The sequence below is a fragment of the Cariama cristata genome, unplaced genomic scaffold (genome assembly GCF_000690535.1).
Source record: "Cariama cristata isolate BGI_N322 unplaced genomic scaffold, ASM69053v1 scaffold8582, whole genome shotgun sequence".
NCBI classification, from domain to species: Eukaryota; Metazoa; Chordata; class Aves; order Cariamiformes; family Cariamidae; genus Cariama; species Cariama cristata.
Window position 1 is genome coordinate 86,958 of NW_009604160.1, and position 23,923 is coordinate 110,880.

The window sequence follows — 23,923 nt, forward strand, 5'->3', positions numbered from 1 at the left end:
GGTAGCCGGCCCGAACCCGGCGAGCCAAAAAAACAAAAACAAACAAAAAAAACCCCCAAACAAACGGTCGACTAACTACGAAGTGCCTGGTTTTTGTGTTTTTTGTTTTTGTTTTTGTTTTTGTTTTTTTTTAAAAAAATAATAAAAAATTACCAATATGTGCAACTGTGTAGATGGGATGATAATGGCCATAAATAACACAAGAGTTACCAACACACCACCACCCATGTTTCAGATTATGCGGATCAAAGCACATATTTTATTTTTTTTTCTTGGAAACATTTTACCTTATTTTATATTTAAAATGTACTTTTTACACACACACAAAAATCACCCCCTCCTTTTTTTTTTCCTTTGTTTGTTTTTTTTTTTGTCTAGAGTGTTGTAATAATTAGTGAGTACTTTTGCCAATGAGGAGAGAACGGACTCCCCGGCTATCAGGAGAAACATGGTGATGCAAGGCAAAGGCTGCATTCCCTTTTATTTAAAAAAACAAAACAAAACAAAACAAAAAATTAACCATGAACTCCAGATACAGTTGCAATCATACAATGTATGGGACCCTCTTCACACCCGTAGTGCAATTCAACTGGCTTGTATTGGTGCACATAAAAAGGAAAGCAAAGATCGAGTTGCTTCCGTTTTGCCATGATACATTCAGATGAAAACAGCTGTCCCAAAAAACTCTGTCCAAGCCTTGCTGCAGCTAACAGTTGGAACTTCTCTGTGTTCATTGCTTTTTTGGTTTGTTTTTGGGTACTTAAAGAGAATGAGTCTTCACGTTAGGCTAGACAACCTTGGGGTTTCCTTTTTACTTTTGTATCCGTTCATTTCACCTTTGATTAGCCAAAAACCAAAAATAACAACCAAAACCTTTAAAAACAAAAAAACAAAATGTTGTTACTTATGCAAATTATGAAAATGGCAATATATTTTACTAGAGCCAAAATGGTATACATAGTATTTGTGTTTGGCTATGTTCTTTTTTATTTTTTTTTTTTAAATTATAAATGTGTAAAATTTGAGGTTGTTTGCTAACATGAATCATCATATAACTTTAAAAGAATATTTATAATTATTTAATGACATTTGGACCCTTTAAACGTTTCTTAATGTAATGATATATTGACTTCGGTCTCTAAAACTGTTTTTTTTTTTTACTTATTACATATCTGCAATGGTGTAAACCTCAAACCTTTACCCGACTTTGAAAAGCAGTTCCAGTGTGAACCAGTTTACAATGTGACTTAAAAACAACAAACTCAACCCAAATGCATCCACATCAAATGATTTTGGATGTAGGATCTTTTTATATAACTTATGAAGGAAATATTGTGTTTAAAATATTTTTATTAGCTGTCTGGTTGCCTTCAACACAGTCTTGCCTTTTAATCAGTAGCTGTGGAGACACTGGAAAAATGGTAGGAAGGATGAAATATTTTCCACCCTTCCCCTAATTTCTTCTTCTCCCAGGATTTTTCTCAGAACTTCAAAATTTGAAAATATTCATATTTAAGATGTTCTCTTTTGACAGCATGATTTGAATTTCAACAGTTTGTTTTTTTTTTTTCCCAGAGAAAAATCAAAACCATTTCAAAGCCCGTATTTTACAAATAATGAATTGTTAAATATCACAGAAAAGGGAGTAAGGGAGAATTGGTGAAAATTTTTTCCCCTCCCCTGGCAATTTCAGCCCACTCGATGGAATAAAAAGGTTCAAAACTTGAGACAGAAACTGCCCGGTAGTGAATCACCGCCCGCTAGCATTAAATGCTAGAGCCGTAAGGATGCTGTGTTGACTTTGAAGCTGATGTGGCTGTTGTCATATTAGAGAGACAAGCACAAAGGCAGCAATACTCACCTCTGCAAACGCTGAAGATAAAAAGTCACCTTAAAAGCCACCCTGGGGCTCCCAGACGTGATACAGGGAGAGCAAATTGCACCCGAAACCTTACCCAACCTGTCTGCCGCCAAACTATCCAGCTGAGGGGCCCAAATTTTGCCCAGCCCAGGGCTGCTACAGCAAACAAGGAGGTGACGCGGCATCAGCTGGATGCGGTGGGAGCTGAACCACCTTCCCCACGCTATCCCCAGGCAGGTGATGTTAAGTCTGGTTTAGCAGGATGTTTGGCACGTGCTGATGGGGTTTGCCGGCGCTCCCTCCTTCCCCTACCTTAGCCATCACCATCCGCAGTCTCCTCAGGGGGCTGTCAGCCACCACACCTTGGCTCTACTTTGGCTACCTCCAAAGTATCGCAATAAATCAATAGTGGGCACAGCCATACAGAGCCAGACAACACCATCACCGCTCGTTAACAGCGAAGCTGTTAAACGAGTTGACCTTAGCATGGTACATCCCTCTGAATTGCGTGGTGACATGCTCTTAAAAAAAATTTAATAAAATCTTTGCCTTCTAAAGGTTGTATACCAAGTATGCTTAAAGTATAAGTAAGACACTTTGTTTTTCTTCTAATACTTAGTTTTCCTTCAAAGATGGAAGCTGTAATTGATTCTATTTATTGTTGGTTTGTGGTAGCTTGAAGCATACCACTGTCCATTTATTTGTAACTGTAAAATACGTTTGTTAGTCTCAGCAGCACTTAAAAAGCCAGTGTCTGGTTACACATTTCAGTTTTGTTTTTTGTTTAGTAAGCAAGAGAAAAAGATGTACTGCCAGTGCAAGCTGTTTCCTATTTAATAAAAGGTACTATATTTGTACATTATTTGTTATTGCTGAGAAGGGCTTTTTAAGGTTTACTGTATGCATATTAAGTAATTTTTAGGGTGCTTTTGTGTTGAAATGTTGTTAAGAGTGGCTGCAGGCAGCAACCCAGATTTTTTTTTTTTTTTTTTAAGACTTTGTTGTAAAATTCAAGCACTTGGTTTTTGTTTCTGGATAAATCCAGCACAGACCAGACTTTTGTTTTGCTCAGTACGGACAGGAATCTGTTTGTGTCCCCACGGTTTTTCAACTGGACCATTAGGGACAGACGTTGAAAACGTTGTCTCTGCCCGGTCCAGGCACACGTGCTCGATCCGTGCCCCCAGCTTCCCTGGCCATGCAGGCAGGCGTCTGGCTCTGCCTGCTTGAGATAGGAAGGAAAGGATTTTCTAAGTACCTACGGACGAAGGAGCCCCAGCCCCTTGACTTTCAGTAGACCCCTGTGCTCCTGAACCCTCCTGGTGCCTTTGGAAAATCTGTCCCGGTATGTCAGGCTGGTCATGGAGGGAGATGTGCAGGCTGAGGCAGAGATGCTCATCAAAGCTTTCGGAAAATGCTTTCGAGTTCACTTGGAAATGCTCTTGAATCAGGATTTCAGATGAAAAAAAAAGCCAACCAGGACTATGTAGTAAATCGTATCAGATTATTTGACATTTTGCGAGGTGCTTAGCATCATCAGAAAGGAGTTTTCTCAAAGGTACGACAGCCCTTCCCCTTGGTGAGTGGCAATCTTTGGCACTGGTCATAGATATAAAGATTAAAAAATAGCCTTTTTTACTTTCCAGCTCTCTTATCCTACCAAAGATTTACTGCCAGTACAACAGGCACGATGTCCCTTTTGCCGAACGGAGGATTAAATCCTCCTCTCCCTCCTCCTAGGGGTAACCAGATCGGGATCAGCAGGTCAGGACGGATGAGTAAAGCAAATTATTTAACCCACAGCATCATTCGTGTGGCATTTATTGTTTCTTTTAAAAGACCAGCTGCTATGTCTTTCTTAGCATTGAACTTTTTTGCCAGCAGTCCCCCAAGAAAAGATTTACCAGTTTCCACAGGTACCATCTTGAGTGGGGAAAATTTTGCACTTTCACACTTAGCAAAGCGAAGCTCAGCCCCACGCCGGGCTGCACGCGGCCAACAAGCCATGAGCAAAAGCAATAATTAAAACCTGGATCAGCCATGAGCTCAAAGAAGCCCCATTCTCTGAACCCCTGAATTTCTTGTTGTTTTTAAATAGAATGCATTTCATTTTAACATTTTCTGAGAACTTTTTTAGATGTTTGTTTACTTCCGTGTTTACAGATAAGTCTTTGCTTTTTTTTTTTAATGCAGTACTTTTAAGTATATCAGCCAAAACCATACTTTTACAGTAACTTTTGTTTTAGGTAATATGAGTGACATTCCAATTTTTTTTTTTGTTGTTGTTAAATATGCTTTACCAGTCTTGAATTTCCGCTGGAACAAAGTATTTGTAGCATTTTGTGTAAATACAAGCTTTAATTTTTTATTTTTTCAAATGCTGTCACCTGAGATTTGCTTTTCATGCACATATTGTACAAACACACTCTGCTTTATGCCACAGACAATGATTGTGGATCAGTTTACTTCAACTTCAAAGGGACTATTTGTATTGTATGTTGCAACTGTAAATTGAATTGTTTGGCATTTTCTCATGATTGTAATATTAATTTGAAGTTTGAATTTCATTTTCAATAAAATGGCTTTTTTTTGTTAATGTTCTTCTATGCTTCTTTTTCTTCCGCTGTCTCCTCTTAGCACCAGGCAGGGTGAAGTAAGTACACGGTAGGACACAATACCATGGTGGCCCCATCAATTTCTGCAGCAGTTAAGTTTTCAGTTAAATATAAAAAGCAAGTTTCCAGGCCTATGGGTGGTAAAGGACACCTTCTAAATCTGATCTCAAATGTTGCTTCTTTTCCTGAGTCTGCAAACTATCAAACCCTGTATTTCTTAGAGGAATGTAAACTGCTCCCTTCATCTTGCTAGATTGTTAACTCTGAAACCTAACAATTGACATGAGTGGGCACATTCTGGTGTTAGGGTGCCATGGGCAGAGCTTGAAGTATAGGAAAAGTTGGGATAGATTTCCAAATTGGGGGACTGGGAGGGATTGGGGTTTATGGCACTTTTCCAGGATGGGGGTTATGCTATCCCCACCTCTTCCTGGTCAGACCTGAGGAATGCAGTTACAGATAATCTTGTGATTTGCATGACCCGAGGCAAGAATAGTTTCCAAGCAGCAAAAGATATATGGATAGGGAGGGGACTGGGGGAGGAGGCTATTTTTCCTCCAGTCTAGCATCAGGGGTAGGAGGAGATGCAGTTGATGAAGGTGAGGTTAAGTCCACCCAAGGCTGGCTGCAGGAGGACAGGAATTGTTTGCAAGCTTGTACCTGGTTTCATAGTAAGTTCTTATCCTTTTTAGCTATTTCTTGATTCTGCAAAAGAGAAATAGTAGCACAGAGAGGCATGAGGTTCTGATCGCTTCAAGAAACCTTTAACTCCGACGTTTAAATGTCACTAATACTGATTTTGTGAGCTCTGTTGGCTTTGCCATGGACCTACACATTTTTTGCGTGGCGGTTGAAGGCTGAGATAAAGTTTGGGGGTTTTCAAGGGTGCTTTCATTCCTGAGTCCTGATTTTAGGGAAGCTTTATCCAAGAGTGAGGACACAACCAATCAATGCTCTGTGGTGTAATTGCTATATAAATCGTTCGCGGGGAGGGACTTATGCTACAAACATTAGTGCCAAGACTTTCTGCTGCCCTCTGGTACACAGGTTAACCTACCTCAGCTACTCGGAGCACAAAGGGATGTTCATTATATTCTTGCTTTCATGGTCACTTAATCCAGATGCTCAGAAAGGGAAATAAACAACTTTTCACCATTTTGTATGGTCAAGCGGTGGAACAGGGGCATAGGGAGGCTGTGCCACTTCTGTTCTTGGAGATTTACAGGGCCCAACTAGGTAAAGCATGGAGCAACCTGGTCTGACCCCAGAGATGAGACTGCTTGTGCAGAAGGTTGGGCTGGAGACCTCTCCTGGTCACCTCCAAGTTATCCCATGGCCCTGTGAGTCAGGCTAGGAGCTATCTGCTACAGGTTGTTGTCAAAGCTAAAAGCTGTTTGTGTGACTGTACGGATAACACATATTCAGCTAAAATCAGTCTGAATAAAGAGGTTTGACTGGATGAAATTCTTATATAGGCAGGTTATTGAGGAGTTACAGTGATCTCTCTATCTTTTGTTGGTTTCTGGCACGTTTCTCTGGGATAGCTATGGCAGACATGGTCAGCACAAGGGTTGGAAGAGCCAAACCATCCCTCTGAACCAGTACAGCAATTCTCATCGTACATCACACTGGGGGTGTTGCTTTTGATTTTTTGATTCTTTTACCCTTTTACAGCTTGAGAAGGTGACTCTTGTTCTTCTGCCTTAGCCAGAAACCAACCACTCTCAAGACAAAATGACCACCACTGGTCAGCGCGGCGGACTCTCCAGTACAGAGACATGTGCAGTGGCGGGGGGGAGATCAAACTCAAAGTACTTTTAGGAGATAAGATTTAAGGATGCTTCCTACAAGCAGTGGTGACTGTTGGCTTCCCCATCTTTTGGTGTCAGTAAATAGCTTCTTGGTTTTGGGTTGTGAGGGTTGAACGTCAGCTCTGGATCGCTGGAGTCAGGCTGTTGCCTATCCCATGCAGTGTGCATCTAGTGCTGCCTCTCCCTGTTGATCTCGGTTTTAACTTTTTAATTTCCTGTGGCTGTGAGCAATACCGGAGGGGCTCAAAGCAGCCACGTGTTGTCACCCACAGGCCTAAATCAGCCTTTTTTCTGCCTAAAACAAGCTCTTGGGGAGAGGCGGGGGAGAGAAGGAGCAGAGTCTGACTTTATGGTTCAGCACCAAGCTCTGTGCTGACACCAAATAAAAAAATTCATCAAGCTGTTTATTGGGGAAAAGGAGGAAATAACCTCAGTTATATATCCAAGGATTGACATGTACCGTCTAGCTACCTTCTGCATGGTCAGGAGGAAATGAATCAGTATTTTGGGGTGAAATCTCTGCAGCACTTGGGGGGGTTACACTAGATCATATATTTGGGTAGGAGAGGGCATGGTGTGGTGTGGGTGACCAGCTTTGCAGCTCAGGCACTTACCACTTGGGTGAATGCTTGCAGAGAACAGCCCAAGAGTGTTATTCGCCAGAAATACTTGTTGGATGGGTTAAAATTATAAGCAAATCTGCTAGAAACACATAATATTTGGATAGGTGATGGGCATGACTGTGGCAGATAAAATACTGAGAGCAGATTGAGCATTTCTACTCAACATCTTGAAGAAAAGTTTCAGCATGAGCTTAAAGCAAAAATTGAAATGTTTAGCATTCAAAAGGGCTGTCTTTGGCCTTCTGTAATCATAATCTTTTCCCTGTAGGTCTGCTGGTGCAATATCAGTCTGGGGTGTATGGAGCTGTTCCCATGGGGTCTCTTTATGATACTTACATGGCCTTGGAGAGGGGGACGTCAGCATCTACCCCTCTGGGAATAAGAACCTGTTGGCCTCAGTAACAGAAAAGGCTGTGAGATACAAAGAGAACAAAGTCTAGACTTCCAAAAGCATCTGGTGATCTGATGTAGTACAAACAAAGTAACTTGTGACCTACAACATAACCTAAAAGTGAAGTTCTCAGGCCTGCCCTACTATTGTCGTGCAGATTTATTGCATATATTACTTATGGTAGATGAAACCTGCATTTCTAATGTTGACTGTGTTACCTAAATAACAAGTGGACTTGAATTTCCCTTGTTGGGAATTCAAGTAGACTTGAATTTCCGTACTGCAGTTCGGGTGAGAGAATAAAATGAAATCCCTATAGTTATATTTGTAAGAACTTGTAAAGATGAGATAAATTAGCTTTTGTTCTGTAGCTGGGAAATTTCAGCATCATCTGTGATTCTCCAGGCAGCTTTGGACTCCTGTTTCTATGCCTCAGTTTCCCTAAATGTAGAACAGGGAGTTTACTATTTGCCTACTTTGTCAGGGTGTCCCATGGACTCGGTTTTTATAGGGAGCTTTGAACTTTTGTTGTTGTTGTTTAGCTCTTTTTACTACAAATCCAATGTTTGGTCTCACACCATTGGATAGTGTCCTTTGAAACAGCACATTTCTAAACCACATGTTTAGAAAAATTGACCCAGTTTCCACACTGCTGATCTGGTAAAAAAACAATGCGGAGTTAAGGCCAAGTTGTGCTGTCTCAACAGATTTACTCGGGATTTGCGGTGGGGCAGGAAGAAAAGCAGAGATCACTGCAATCCGTGGAGGCAGCCCTTGGCCGCTCCCTCCCGGCAGCTCGCTCGGGATGAGCAGCTGGAGCTTGCGGGATGTCCCAACACTTAGAGAAAAGCAAACAACCCATGTTAAAGTTGATACGCCGCAGCTTCTTGCCAGTGATTAATGTTCACCGCGAAGCCAAATTCAGATGGTGATTACGCCAGTAGAGATCAGCTGAAGTCCCTCTATTAATAGCCTTGCGTTTTTGGACGCCAGCATTTTTCAACCCGTAAATGTGGGTGTTATCAATGAAGGGTCACCAAAATGCTGGTTAGAAGGAGTCTCCGTGGGTCTCCTGCTCCAAGGGAGGCTCTATGCAGGACCACCGCCACCAGATCCACTCAGCATGGCTGTGCCCGACAAGTCTTGATATCTTCCATGCGTGGAGATGGAGATGGGGCTTCAGCAGAGCATCCCATCCCCACGCTTCTCCTAACATCCACCCTCAACCTCCCAAAGTGCAATTGGTGACTGTTCCCCCCAGCCTCTGGGTTTGGGTTTGGATTTGGGCACACATGGCACAGTGAGGGTTTAAAACCTTGTGCACATCTATAGGAGTCCAGTGCTCAGTGACCTCTCCTTTCCACCCCTTCATTTGTATTCCTCTAGGCTGTGACTTTAGAGCACTATTAAAAATAAAGTCAGAGCCTAAACACCAAAGCAGCCCCTTGTGTCCCCAGCTTGTTTACTTTTTCATTTCCGCAGTTGGAAAAAGAAGTCCTTAGTAGCTGAAAATGATGCTGTTACATCCAAATGCTGTGAGATAGCTGCTCCCAGGAAAGCACAATTTTTATCCCTGCTCCGGGGTGTGTGAGGCCAGTCAGCAAACATCAGGAAATAGGAAGGAAAGGCCGTGGCAGAAGAGAAAAAAAACACCAAATAATCCAGACAGATCTCAGGAAACCTGGATGCAAAGGATCTTTGTCCTTTTATTGCCAGTAGTGGTGTTCTCCTAACAGAGCAGGATGTTCTCATCTTTTAATAATAGCCAGGCCAGATGCTAAAGTCTCTTCTTCAAATACTGTATAAGTGAGAAGGAGAACAGCTGATTTCTGTTAAGATGAATACACCAGGAGAATAAGCCAAAAAAAGTATGAGGAGTCTCCAGAGGTCTTTCTTTGCAATGCCGTTTGGCAGCTAGATCTCAAAGTCGGGACTGAAAATCCAGTCTGTGCTTCTGTCCCTTTGCTGATCAGTCGCCACGTGTCGAGCGGCTATTCCTGCACCGCTCAGGGATTTGGAGCAGTGCTGGCCGGGATTTCCCCCTGTACTTTAAAGAGCTGCAAAATCCACAGCCTTTGGCTTTCGTGGAGCTGCAGAAAGTACCAGTTGATGAGGAATTTGTTTGACTTGCTCCTTGCCATAGAAAATGGTTACATGCTGAGTTGGGGCCAGTGATTTAGAATGGCATCTTTGTTCCAACTTTTTTTGTACTTTCTCCTCCACCCTGTTTTCTTTCCTTAGTCTGTTTTATTTGTCTGGAAGAGATTAATCCAAACTACTAGATAGAGGCAGGATTGTAATTTTATAAGGCATTGTATTGGGCATTAAGGAAGATGCCTCTTACTCTCCTCACACTACCCCTTTAATCATCTTTTCCTTATGCTCAACACAGAAACTGCATTTCCCTCCAGGCAGGGATCTTTGAAATCACAGTAAAATCACTCATGTTTGTAATGTGCTTCTAGGTATTGGATGGAAAGTGTTAGAGAAAAGTAGAGTACATGGTGACGTGATATTTTGTATTTCTGTAATGGGGCAATGTGCAAGAGAAAAAAGAACTGACTGTGTATCATGTTCACATGTTTTTCTTGTATGCTGAATGACAGTCCTTGAAAACAGTTCCTAGAAACCAGAAAAAAACCCATTGTGAAATGATGAGGAGAACTCATCCAATGTTTAGGATTGCTGGCTAATGACTGCAGATAAAGATGTTTACGGAGAACTTGTACAACCATTTTCCTTGCCAGCAAGGGACTTGTACGTGCCGTTTCGAACTTCCCTGTCTCTGCCTGACCAAGAGGATCCCCCCAGTTGCTATTTTCATAAGTTTCCAATTAGGAACTCATTTTGGTTGCTCCATTTAACAGGGTGCAAGGACACATTTTTTCTCTGTGCACTGCATTTATTTATAGAAGATGCTTTTTTGGGGGTGGTCATGTTAAGATTGGCATTTTGTTTATTGTGGGTATCTGCCCTGGAGCAACTCACCAGCTCCTCCATGACAGAAAATACCAACAGATAGCGTGCTGATGAAGAAGGGCAATGAAGCTGGTGAAAGGTCTGGAGCACAAGTCTGATGGGGAGCGGCTGAGGGAGCTGGGGGTGTTTGGTCTGGAGAAAAGTAGGCTGAGGGGAGACCTGATCGCTCTCTACAACTCCCTGAAAGGAGGGGGTAGCCAGGTGGGGGTTGGTCTCTCCTCCCATGCAACCAGTGACAGGACAAGAGGGCATAGTCTGAAACTGCGCCAGGGGAAGTTCAGGGTAGAAATGAGGAGGCATTTCTTCACTGAAAGGGTCGGTAGGCATTGGAATGGGCTGCCCAGGGAGGTGGTGGAGTCCCCATCCCTGGAGGGGTTTAAGAAAAGACTGGATGTGGCACTTAGTGCCATGGTCTAGTTGACATGGTGGTGTTAGGGCAAAGGTTGGACTCGATGATCCCAGAGGTCTCTTCCAACCAAATCGATTCTGTGAGTCTGTAACTACAGTGTTACCTGGTTATTATCTCTTGGATTTACTGATCCAGGTGTGTGGCACAGAGGGACAGACCCTGCGCCTGCTTTGTGTCGGCAGCACCTGTGGTGAAGGATGGAAAGAGGATCCTCGTGCCCTGTGCTGGGGCCATTGGCTGCTCAGACACACCTGCTTGTATCAGACCTCACCATCTGGAGAAAAGAAAAAATAGAGAGAGATAATTTAGGTCATCTGCAGCATGACAGCCTAGAGACAGGAAAATACAAACTGCTGGTACTTGAACAGATCGTAGTTCAGAGGAGATGGCACCTCCCCAAGTCTGCTCAAGTAAGTTTGGTGGGGGCTTGCACCCATGCCGGTGGGGCTGAGGGGTGAAACCCTGACGAAGATGGCTAAATGAATGCATACCATAAACAAAAGTCCTCTCAGAGGTAAATCTCCATGCTCAGATCCTGGCTTTCCTCTGGAAGTAGTAGGGTCCTGAAGGCAACCCATGTTCCAGCTTCCCTAGAAAGTGCTGGACACATAGGGTTAGCATTCAGGTCTTGCATTTGGCTATTTCTTTCCGTCAAAAAGCAAAGCTAAAATTGAATCCAGTTTGTGCTTTGAGGAAGTGTAGACTTGCTGAAGTCACTGTCAGATTTAATGTCACTATTGGCCCCTTGGCATTTCAGTTACTGCCATGGTAAAGTGTTTCAATTATAAACCCATTGTGACCCATGAGAGCTGATAGGAGTTGCACAAAGGGATCCATCCCTTGCCCACGTGTGTAGCCCAAGCCCATGACGCAGGGCTTCTCCCATCCTGTTGCATCCTTTCCGCCCCACACTGATGTGGAGCAAAATGAGAGAAAAGTATAGCAGCCTGGCTAGTGCCCCTTGGTCCTCATGACCCATGCAAATGTGCACCCAACAGAGAAAAGGATAATACTGAATTTGCAAAGGTCTCCTGCTAGATTTGAGAATGACCACAGACCTCAGGTGTCGCAAATGAAATGTCAAAGTCATTTCTTCAGTGGCTTCTTTGCCACAACAACTGCAAATAAGAAATTGAACTTCAAAGACGGAAGACGTGAAGCTGAGAAACGCACTCACCCTGACATGTGATATGTGAAAGGAGGAAATCAAATTTTCAGCTGCCTCCCAGAATGAGAAGTAGTTCACTTTTGAAAATGTTTTCTTAAGCTTGCTCTCTTCTCAAGTATCCAGAAGTGATGGGTTCTTAATAAAATGCTTTAGATAGGTATTGGTAAAAATATTGAGTATGAATATGAATATGAATTGGCCTGTGTATTTACAACCTTGTTAAGGCAAGGGTGGCTTTTAAAATATTATCAGAAATAGGTAAAAATACATATAGGACAGGGGAGCTGATCTTACTATGAATCCTGCAGTTCCTGGTTTATTTAGGAAAAGTGATTGTTATTTAGTTACTTTTTTTAGCTTAAAATGCAGTTACTGTTTTTTTTTTCCATGGGTTTTTGGCTGCTTTACTGCTGTTATTAAGAAATCAGTATTTCTTAGTAAAATATGTACCCATTTGTTAATATTTGTGACAAGGCAAATTTCAAAGAATTGAAAGGCTGTGACGTCATTTTTCTGGAAAAGGCCAGTACCTCACCAGTAAGCACATTTCTCCTTAGGAGATCAATATCAATCCCAATTAAAAGGAAAAGGGAGGGTTGCAGTTTTGAGAATTTTTTTCTGCCACGAATTCTATAGTTTTTCACTCTTTGGGTGCACAACAAAGGTTTAAAAACATTATTAGCAACATACGCAAAGGAATTACTTCCTTCAGGTAGTAAATGGTAGGATTGAATCCTGCTGGTTCTCCTTTTGTAGCCAGTAAAAGCTATCTCAATGTTTTCTGCAAAGATGAAAGTGGGAAGCAGAGCCTTGAATGCCATGGCCTCCTAGCTCGTGACTTCTCACCTGCCGGATGACCCCTCACAGCTCCCAGTGAGCTCAGGGCTGGGGACAATGACTAACTCATTCTCAATGCAGGAACTTAATCCCTAAATCGCCCTAAAAAGGCTTCACAGACTATGTAAGAAGTGTTATACAGACTGTTAATTCAGAAATCGGAGCTGGATGCCAGAATGGATATCCTCCACCAAGCAGATGACCAAGAGAAAAGAATTTGGTCAAAGGTGTACTCAGAGGGGATCTCAAGTCAAGAGCTTATTTGTTGAGATTTAAGGATTAGGGCCAATGGTTTATAGATTTTTTTTTCCCTCTATATGTATTTATGCACTATTGTGATACTTATGTAATACTCAAATATTTAAAAATGGAACATAAGAAATCTCCAACTTCCCTGCTGGGAGAAGCACCCTAAAATGGGTCTTTAGGCTTTGGGGATTTTTGCTTTCTGTGCATGTGAGTGGATCAGGATCTTGTACCTGGGCGTGTTGTCTGTGAAGCAGGGCAAATTGGCCCTCCCAAGGAAAACAGAAGGTGAGAGAGAGCTGATGAAGAGATGGGATTTGCCTCTGGTTTTGCACAGGAAAACCCATTCGCTTCACAGGACAGATTTCTCTTTCCTAGGGAAACAAAGAATTTTGGCCTCTAGATACAGAGATTTGGTCATCTGGGTAATTAAGTAGTGGCGATGCTGACAGTTGTTAATGTTACATCCTTGGTTGCTGCAGTGCTTTGGGATGCCTCTGTGTGCAGAACTCCAGCTAGACCATACTCCCTGAGCCCAGAATTGTATGTGTGATTGGAATGGAGGTTTCCAGGTAGTTTTGAAGACTTTGGCAGGTGGGAGAAGATTTCTTCTCTTTTGGTCAGTGGTTTGGTCATTCGAACCGTAATGTATCCCTCTGCCCTTCTGTAAATTCCAGTGTCTGATACTGCTGGTGTTGGAGATCAATTCACTGAATATCAGAGAGACAAGGCACTATCTTTGGTAGACCAACCAACACAGCTGGAAAAAATGACACGTTCTTGGCCAAGCCAGTTTTAAGACTCTAAATAAAAAAAGAAACTGGAGAAACTGGGAAAAATTGCTGAGTATACTGTAATTTTATAAGTTATCTGAGACGTAAAAGTAGAGCAGAGAGGGACCTTGCAGTTGCAGAGATGAAGGAAAAGATTAATTGCCATAAAAGCAGTATTTCTATTGTATCCATAATGGTTACTATCTAGTACAGTTATGAATTTCAGTTCGTAGATTCATCTTGCATTGATCTTCTTACAAGACTTAGAGGTCATACATAGTTTGTCTTTTTTTTTAACCTTGTAACCTTTAGCAGTTGCTTTGGGGAGCTCACAGTTCATCGGTTGATCTAATCAACTGCCTCAAAAAGCCCTCCCTCCCCAAACCTGACTGTTTCTCTTTCAACAAGTTTACATCCTTAGACTCCATCAGCTTGAATTTTAAGTCTGTGACCTTGTACTTGTTTGTCAGTACGAAGCCTGGGCATTTAGTCTCATTTTATAATAGCAAGAACATGGCCAACAGCATGGTCAGTGGGTTGTTTACAGAGGTGGCAGATCTTTTAAAGAGACCTTTCCACCCCCAGCAGATAAGTCAGGGGTAACTGGTGCACTGACCATTATTGACAAGTTTTTGCACGCGTTTCCTGGAGTGGAAGAAATGGCGTATAGTCTTTTGCTCAATGCAGAAAAGCAAAGCATCCAGAAAAAATGAGGTGTCCCAGGCTTTGAAACATGTTAATGGGTGTGATACGTTGTTGTGCAGATGCCTTCCCCTTGCAACCAGCACCTCCCAGTCCCACCTGAGCAAAGTTAGCCACGCTCTGGGTTGGGCTAAGCCATGAGAAAGCTGGGAGATGTTGCTTTTTATATTTGATGCAAAGGAAACAACCTCTGTTTTCTTGACACTTTGACCCCCTGTTTTCTTATCAGCCATCAGAGCGGTGTCACGAAGATGCTGAAGATAGCAGAGGAAAAGGGTTGAACCACATGAATCTAGTTTCATTATTTACTTTTTATTTGCTCTGACTTCGTCTGGGCTGTTGCATCCTGACTGCCTTGTTTGACTCATGTGTAGAAGCAACTTCTATGAATAGCCGCTGCCGCTTCGAGCTGTTCTATGAGCAAGAAAGGAGCTCTATGAACACAAAGCCCAGGTAGACAAAGTGAGTGGTTTTGTAAGGAAGTACGTCCTTCTTTCAGTTTTAAGGTTTAACTTAGACTTTTGAGGGTGTTTAGCTTTAATTTTCAGTGCCCTTTGGAAGGAGACAGAACTACTGGGGTTGTGCTGTGTGTGGATACAAGGGCAACGTCTGTCTGTCCCTCTGCCTGTAGCTGTACAGTCCCATGGCCAGACACAGTTCAGTGAAACAGCAATTTCAGAACTCCTGAATTCAAATACATTTCATGATGACGTCTCCCCAGATAACAGAGATCTTGGAGACAGAGCTACTGGGGTTGTGCTGTGTGTGGACACAAGGGCAATGTCTGTCTGTCCCTCTGCCTGTAGCTGTTCAGTCCCATGGCCAGACACAGTTCAATGAAACTCAGCAATTTCAGAACTCCTGAATTCAAATACATTTCATGATGACGTCTCCCCAGATAACAGAGATCTTTCTGTCCAAGCATAGGTTTGGATGCAACCTTTATTGTGCAGCAAAGAGGACAACCAAGACATGCTGTGCTGCAGAACAGCAAGTTACTGTACCCATCAACAAGGCTGGTTTGGTCTTCATGAAATGACTTGTCTTAAAATTTGTGGGAGTATTTTTATTCTTTTTGTATTTTTACAGACCCTGATTTTTAGGCCTAGATTAAGGCAACAGGAGACTCAGAGTCTTCCTGACAAGTTTGTCCCACCAATTCTCTTGAAGTAGCTTGTTGCTTCAAACAGAACCACTGCCTACAGCTGACACTAAACATTACTGCTTGTTACAGTAATAGGAAAGGGTTTAATCACGTCAATAGAGTAATTTCATCCCAGGATCCAAGTGTACAATGTCTTTTTCATCGTACGTTATCCTGAAGTCTGCATCATTTTCGAATGGCTCACTGGCTTCTAAAAGATAACACAGCCATAGTGCCTGGGTGTGCCTGAGTGTATGCATGTGCATGCATATGTGTCTTCTGTTGAAAACAGTTTCAGGAGCTCTCTGAGCTCATTGTCTGGTGGTTAAGCACACTGAGGGCTGGAGCAGCTCTTCAGTGTTCAAGGACAAGACAATTTCAAAGACTGAGTCCACAGCAGGCCACAGAAGTGCTCCATAATGCTCTTTTCCTCTCCAACCATCAGTGTATCTGTGGCTTGGGTGTACTCTTGCCATATCCCAGCTCTTTTGCTGGGAGAAAACTGGACCGTGCACCATTTACCTCTGCAACTGGATGTTCTTCAAAGGAAGCACAGGCTGGACAGCCCCACTGTGCATCAGTGGGCCCCCAAACAGGACAACTGGCAGACCAGCACTGCCCAGCCCTGGTTTATAGGTTCAGCTATAGATATACCATGTTTCCTGGTCCCTTCTTCTAAATACTGCAAGAAATTTTCTTGCGTAGAAAACTAAGAGTTTTTGAGCAGACTTTGGGCCCACAAAAGCTGAAATAATGCAACTCAAATAGTGACTGTTAGCAAATGTGAGATAAAATGTATTTGCTGAAAGGCCAGTGAAAGAGGTTTCAAGCTGATGTGTTTGGTCTCACCCTTGCAGCTCAGCGTGCATGGCCCATTGGTGCGGTGAAGCTGATGTGGTGTCACTCATTGAGCTGCGGTGACATGATTGTGTGCCTGAGCCCTCTGATTCTGCAGAGAAAAGGATAAAATGTTTATCAAATTTGACCTAGATTTGGCCTTGATTTTTAAAGACAGGCTCATTGCTCTATGAATAAACTCAGGATGTTCAACATAAACATCTGAAAAATAGGAGAGGATGACTCTTCCCACTGAAGCCCTAGAAATGAGAAAAGGAGAGAATTAAGATTTTAAAAGGAAAATCCCAGCAGTGTGGAAGCAAGATAGGAAGATGCTCCATTTAAAACACTTTGAGTTCCCACTTTCCATATCCTCAGGAACACGATAGTCCTGGATCAGTGACGGCCACATTGTGCACCCGTGCACACCCTGCCCTACTCCTTGGGTTATTCCTCAGGTCTTCTGCAGACTTGAGCTAAAACTGGAGTCATGCACCAGCATGAGTCCTTGATAAGAGGCAGCCACTGTAGAAACCAGAAACTTCAGCGTCTTCCAGGAACCCCGGGTGGGGTGTTTTCAGAGAAAAGATCGAGCTCTCTCTTTCCGTCCACGAAAAACAACTAACCGTTAACATAGGCTTGCCTATTTTCTAAAGGTTTTTGCTGTAGCCCAAACTTCTAGACAGGAAAATTATTAATATAGAGTGAGAGTAGATCTTTCCTCCTGGCTTTACTAGCTGTTTGCAGAAGGCTTTTCTCTTATCAGGATTGCCTGTCTGGGTGCTTTGTGTTTGTGCACTTTCGGCTTCTTTTGGCCTGTCCTTTGGCCTGTCCTTTGGCTCTCCTGACATCTGCCTGGACCCCCACCCTGGAGCACTGACCTCCTAACACACAGAGTTCATTTGCCTTAGCAAAGCTGAGCTTGTGGAATTCTGGTTTTCCCCTTCTGGCTGAGCAAACAGGCATTCACACGTCCTGACATTGGGCTGCAGTGTGGAAAGGAAAGCGAGATTTATGAAGCCTGGGAGAAAATAAAGTAGAAAGAGAGCAGGTGTACCAACAGTAGTGATGTTCCCTTGGGAGCAGGCAGGAGTGCATTTCCATCTTGGTTTTGCCAGGTATGAATCTTTCCAGGACCTGTATCACTGACTAATGCTTACATATAGCATCTACCTCCCCCAAAACCCAGCCCAAGGTGAGGATGAGCTATTTGGGAACAACTGCTGCAAATGGACCAGTGCTGGAGCCCAAAGAGGCAGGACAGGGCTTATCTCACCTAAATCAGGACAGATTTCCACATCTGCGCTAGTTACCCTACATTCACTCCCTTTATAGTCAATGGAGGGAAAGTAGCACTTTGATCTGAACCCCTTTGGTTGCTCACTTTAGGATGAGATGCTCTAGAAGCATATTTCTCCCCCCATGACTGCAAAGGAAGCCCAGAGGCATTTGTCCTGGGATCTGGGTCACGAGGAGGTGCAAAAAACTGTGGTCCTGGAGCCAATCTACCATCAGATTTCATATACCTCATGGCTGGAAAATGGTACTAGGTGTTGAAGTCCAAATTATTTTTCAATCCTTTAAATTGATGGTTGTCCACAAAAATAGTGAGAGGGACATATTTTTGAACAGGAAACTGTTTTTTGTAAAAAATTGTCAAGTCCATGCACTGCCCCAGGAGATATTATTGAGAGCCTTTGAATTGGTCTTGGTGAGTGACACAAGCGAGCAAGACCTGGGACCTGACTCATTAGGTCCTGGGCTTTGGATTGAGTTTTCTGGTGTTCCTCTCAGTGGCAAACAGAAAACTGTTCCAGGAATCAAATGAGAAAGACGGAGATGGGAATTTCTCCTGTGTTTGAGACAGGTGGTAATCTTGCTTCTCTCGTACATAAATGAGATGCAAATTCACTAAGGTGAAGTAACTGCACAAAAGGCAACTGAGCTGGGGAGAAAATCTGACCTCAAAAAAGCTTCAAGGCTCCTTCAGACAAACATAGGCTTGGATGCTTTCCCAAAGTGTAGCTAAACATTTTACATTTGCAAATACCACGTTGGAAACCTCCTAGGAGGCTTTTCCTAAGAAGTGTCTGAACCTTCCTGCTCTGATGGGGCTAAAATCACTCTGGAACAACTCTCACTCATGTTGGGCCAGCTGGAGGGGACCTGAGGGCAGGTGAAAGCAAGGTACCAAACTGGGAAAAAAAAACAGTCTGAGGATGGGTTTTCTGCATTTCAGCCACATTGTTCCCAGCCCTGAGCAGAGCGAGGAAACCTAAAAAATGACGACAGAAAGATTCATGCGCTGGCAATAGCAAGAGCCATGGCTTGGGTGCAGGTGGCATCCAACCAAGGGCTCTGGCCAGGCTGCGTATTTCCGTAAGCAGCGGGAGAAGGGACATCAATCAGCTGCACAGAGTCATGCTGGATGTGGGATAACGACAGCCGAGAGGCACTGCTGTCCCCAGCTGCATTGAGTAGTCGGCCCCTTGATGCCAAGCAGTCATTTTGTATTAGCCAGCTCTACTGCACACCCGGTCCTCACTATCAAAGGCAGTGCGTGTGCCTTCCAGAAAGAGTTTTTTCTCTTTGCTCAGAAATGAGCTGGAGCAGTGCTTGCAGAGTTGCTGGAAGGAGAAACACTCTGATTTTGGGGAACCAGAGAGACCTCACAGCTGGTTCTGCGTCCATGGTGCCATTGCATTTCCTCCTACCCCCAAACGCCGCAGCCACTGGTCTCCAGGCATTCCCCAGCAAAGATTTACTTTATTTTACTTGTACAATTTTTTGGACAGTGTTGTCCTGATTTCTCTCTGGGCTAAGAACTCAGCAGTGGATGCCAAGGCTCTTGCTTTCCTCTCCCATCACACACCGAGGAGTTGTCCCCTCCGTGGAAGCAGGTTGGCCCCTGAGGAGCAGGTTGCTCAAAATCCCTCACTGTGAGGTGCTGGAGCTTCACCAGGCCCTTTGCCAAATAAAACCATCATCAAAGTGATCCATCCACAAAGCATTTGGTCCCTATTGTGATCATAAAAATCAGGTGACAGGTGGGAGAACGATGTCCCCAAGACGTCCTTGCCCATGGCCATGGTAGACTTGATCACTGTGGCTGTGTGAACAAAGCAGTGCCTGGGTTCAGACTCTGGGCCTGAAGCCACTTGTGTTTTTTTTTTGTCAGATCCATAGCACTAAATACCCTTAGCCCCTAGAAGAGAACAGCCACATCCAAAAATGCCTATTTAGAATGATTCTTGGCTTTGCTGACATGTGGTCTATGCTTGGAAATGGCTTGGGAGAGTGCTACTCGACTGTGCCCATGCTAAAAATTTTGCAGTACAGAAGTGTTCTTATGCCCATTCCTGCATGCCAAGACTGTTTAATTTACTATATAGAGTCATAGCTTAGGTACACTTGAATATTCTCTCTACAGCCTGGTTCAGTGTAGAGGTTTCATGTAGCATACGCTATAAAAAGTTTCTTTTTCAGATTTTCATCTTGACATGAAAGTGCATTACAACATTTGCCATCAATAAAACACAATTCCTTCCATGTGAAAAGCATTACAGCCACAGTATGGTTATTGAGTGATGATACCTGGATGACGGAAATACACGAACAGGAAAGTGTACATAGGGAAACTTCAGAAATGGTGCCAAGTTTTAAAAAAAACACAATGTCTGATAGCAATGCAGATGGGTTTGGAAAATTTAGTTCACTTCTAGTTAAAAAAAAAAAAAAAAAGAAAGGAAAGAGAAAGAGGCTGAGCTGAAAGAGGAATAAAAACAAGGCAGGGAAAAGCTTCACAAATGAGTAACTGAGGAGGCTGGCAATCCAGAGAAGACACGTGTGAAGAACAGATTGCTTGCCTCTTGCTCTGTGGTTCAATCTTGGGCCAAGCCAGTCATGATGAGGCATCAGGGTTTTCAGGAGCTCCTTCTGCTCTCAGCCTGTCGCTCATGCCCAGCGCAGCATCCAGTGCTGGAATGCCAGGGACTGAAGGTACCATTAATGTTGTCTTTGACTTTGAATCCTAGAGATAGATCCTCCAGGTCAGGCCTGAGGACACAGGGGACCCTAAGTGGGAGATTGCCCTCTCTTATACAGTCTACACCTAAACTGAGCATCTGACTTCAAACTTGCTGAAACAGAGGGAAAAACTCCCGTGACCTTGTGAAGAGCTTTGGATCGAGCCCTCCTCCTGAAAATGTGCCAAGCCAGGATCTTTCTACTGGCTCTAAATTTGGTTGTTATGAAAATGTTCACATTACCACCAAAATAAATGCTAGCTGTGTTTTGATTTTAGCAAAAGTTTAGCTTCGAGAAAAAAACATGCTAATTAACTCGTTAACTGAACCCATTAAATATACATCTCCAAATCTTCCTGAAAGTAACGTAAATCACCAGCGCTGGGTTCCCAAGATGCAAGGCAAGTTGCTTGACTTTGGAATGCGTAAACATTTAGTGGAAGAAATTGCGACTTCAGAGAAAGTACAAACAAAGCAGCCTGTTTGTTTGTGTGGCTGCTTTCTCGCAGGAGAACAACCAAGAAGCATGGAAAGGCTGGAGTGTCCTCCATGGTTCGTGTTTGTAGCTGTGATCCAAAGGGGACAGAACAAAGACTTTCCTATTTATAGCCGTGCGACCGAAAGCAAAAGCGCTCAAGTGATGAAAAGGCACAGTCTACCATTGTCGAGGCTTCTGAAAAGAACACAAACCATGGTTTATCAAAGAACAGTAACAAAAAGGATTTTGCTGGGTGGAAAATAAATGATGTTTTTCCATTGAATTCACCATCCCACATAATAATTTTTTTCTGGATTGGTCACACTTCATCAGAGCAGTGATTACAGACGGGGGGGGAGGTAGGAGGAGAAACACGTGTCTACGTACGTGTGGAGGAAGTGCTCGGCAAAACCCACAGTCTTATTATTTCCATTTTGTGGGAAATGCCAATACTACGTGTCAGAGTCAAACTGTTATATGACATCACCAAAAGGGTAGATTTTGATTTCAGGAATAAGATAAGCTCTGCTGTTTGTGCTAACAGCTGTTTTTACTGTTTATTTTTTAAAGATGAAATTATATACAATAAATAAATAGGCTATTTCATCTATTACACCAGGTCTTATTCAACATCTCGCCACAGTATCCAATGACTTCATCTCTCGGCTGTGTTATATTTACACTACTACTGAGGCATTAGGAAATCAGAGTTATCCAAATATGTTATAAAGAAAAGAGTAGTTATAGTGTGACACAGAAATGCTTTTTTTTTCCCTTCTGAAACAGAGGTTTTTTTAAAAAAATTCTTTTGTTTCAGGAATGTGTCTTTTTTCATCAAAACCTTGTCCGGAGAAAAAAAGAAGTGAAAGTTTGTTTGAATCATGGCTTGTGATAGGAAGGTATTTTCATGGAATTTTTTTCCCAGTTCTAGCTTTGATTCTGCCTTAGGGCTTCCTGGTACTACGTATGACAAAATTGATGACCAACATTGCCCTGTCCCAGAAATCAACTGGTAACACTTGGAAATTCAACATCTATACCAGAGTATCTGGAACAAGTAGCAGAAAGCCTGATCAGGACTTAGCCCCCCTTATAGCTCGCCGGTTTGTAGTTATCAGTGTTACAACCTGCTATGGGAATGCATCTGCTCCACCTCACCACCACCTCCTCCTCCTTAACGCAACATGACTGCTAACTCTTGTATGAGGCCAGAGACCAGTGCAGGCTAGTTTTCTTGGGCATGTTACTGGGGTGTGTTACTGGGAGCAGGGAGTGCTGGAGAAGCCAGAGCTACCATGGTGAATGCTGAATTTAAGAGGCAGATTGGGCCTTGGTTGTAAGGAGGGGCCACGTCCAGGATGGGAGCAGAGAGGTGGTAAAAGGGCTCAGCAAGTGATGGGACTTGGGCAGGAAAGAGCTGAAAAGCTTGAAATGCCCTACTCATCGGTGACCTACCTCAACAGAGCTAGGCCCACCTAAACCATTTGTGAATTTGACTTTCCAACTGAAAGATGGGACCTGTCACAGGCCATGAAGATGAGGACATGTTGCCATTGCCAACTTAGAGAGAAAAGTCAAGGATGGGAAGGGATGGAATCTTTTGGAAAATCCCAGCCAGACATCTCTAGGTGGACAGTTTGAGCTGAGATTGTCAAAAAGGATTATTTAAGTTTGTGCATTTGAATATAGAAGAAAGGTAAACAACTTGCAGTGAGAGAGGGACGAGCTGTATAAAAATATACCTAAATTCATGTGAAAGAGTGAGACCCACACTGGGGCATGCAACCTGCACGGTGGCTGACGCTCCCTCCGCTTGCACAGCTTCGAAGGCACTCTTGCAAAAGCCACTTTTCAAAAGGAACAGGATTTTTGTGCAAGGCTCAGATGCAGTCGAGGTGAGATAAAAGGAGACTGCAGTCTTAAAGGGCATGACTGTCCAGACATGCCTCCTCGCAGCCCAACCATATGACAAAGTGAGAGGCAACTCTGAGAAAGCAAGGCAATAGCTAGAGGAGCCCACTGCAGGGATGAATGGTAGTAAGTAAAGGTTTTGCTAAGGTGAAAAAAACCCTTTAGCGCAGGGTACGTTAAAGGAACTCAATGCATGTAGATGCAACAAGTGAACGAATTTAAGAGAAAATGAAGATAAAACAGAATTCAGGCTCTCAACCTGATTTAGCCTTCCTGCAGTTTCATTAAAATTTGAGCAAACCAGGTTGAAATTTACCTTATCCCTCCCCAAGCCACTCATGCATCTGGGATTTGTGAGAATGATGTGGATGGAGTGGATGTGAAGGATCTGGCTTGCTCTGGGTCTTGGTTGTGAGCTGGCTTGGTGCTGAGGCTCCCAAAATTAGACAGGTACATTTAAGCTCTTCACCGCTGCCAAGAGTCACAGTGGCAGGGACTTCAAAAAAGACTTGCTATTGCCTCAAAGCAGACCGCAATTCTGGTTTTACACCCTCTCCACTGTGATCAGGTGAAGCAAGGGTAAACCTGGACACAGAAGCAGGAGGGTCTCAGATCCTCTAATGAAAATCACTCTTGTTTTCTTTGGATTAAGAAGGAAGTAGGAAGAAGGGGAAAAAAGGTGGTCCACCTGGGAGAGAAGGCAGAGATTACATGAAATAATTGATGCCATATGAGCACAAAGTTGCATTTTCTTGCAAATGTCCACAGCACATAGCCGTGATGGGTAATGAAAAGATGACAATAAAGATGGTTATCGAAAGAAAAGGCATTTCAATCATGAAAACCAGTCCGAAAGAGGATATTTATACTTATAAATTAAACAGTTCAATGGACACATTGATTGTTGCTATTAGCCTGGACTTGCCCTAACAGAGTCGTTAGGAGAGGCCTGGGCAAGCTTTTGGTTTGGGCTCTCCCATACAATGCCTGGCACAGCTCAGGAGCCAGCACAGGCCAGGGACTGTTCCCAGTGGGCAGTTTGGATATGATCGCCCCATGGACATGGCCAAGCCATGGCTGTTGGGCTTTTTTCCAACGCAAGGGGGATGGGGC

At 43.3% G+C, this 23,923-nt stretch overlaps 1 protein-coding gene across 1 annotated transcript in view; it reads left to right on the forward strand.

Annotated features, from left to right (window-relative positions):
• LOC104157912 (runt-related transcription factor 2-like) overlaps window positions 1-23,923 on the forward strand; it is a gene marked incomplete at its 5' end in the record, with an annotated part of 153,435 nt that overhangs the window by 81,027 nt on the left and 48,485 nt on the right. The gene's annotated exons all lie outside the window — the stretch shown is intronic.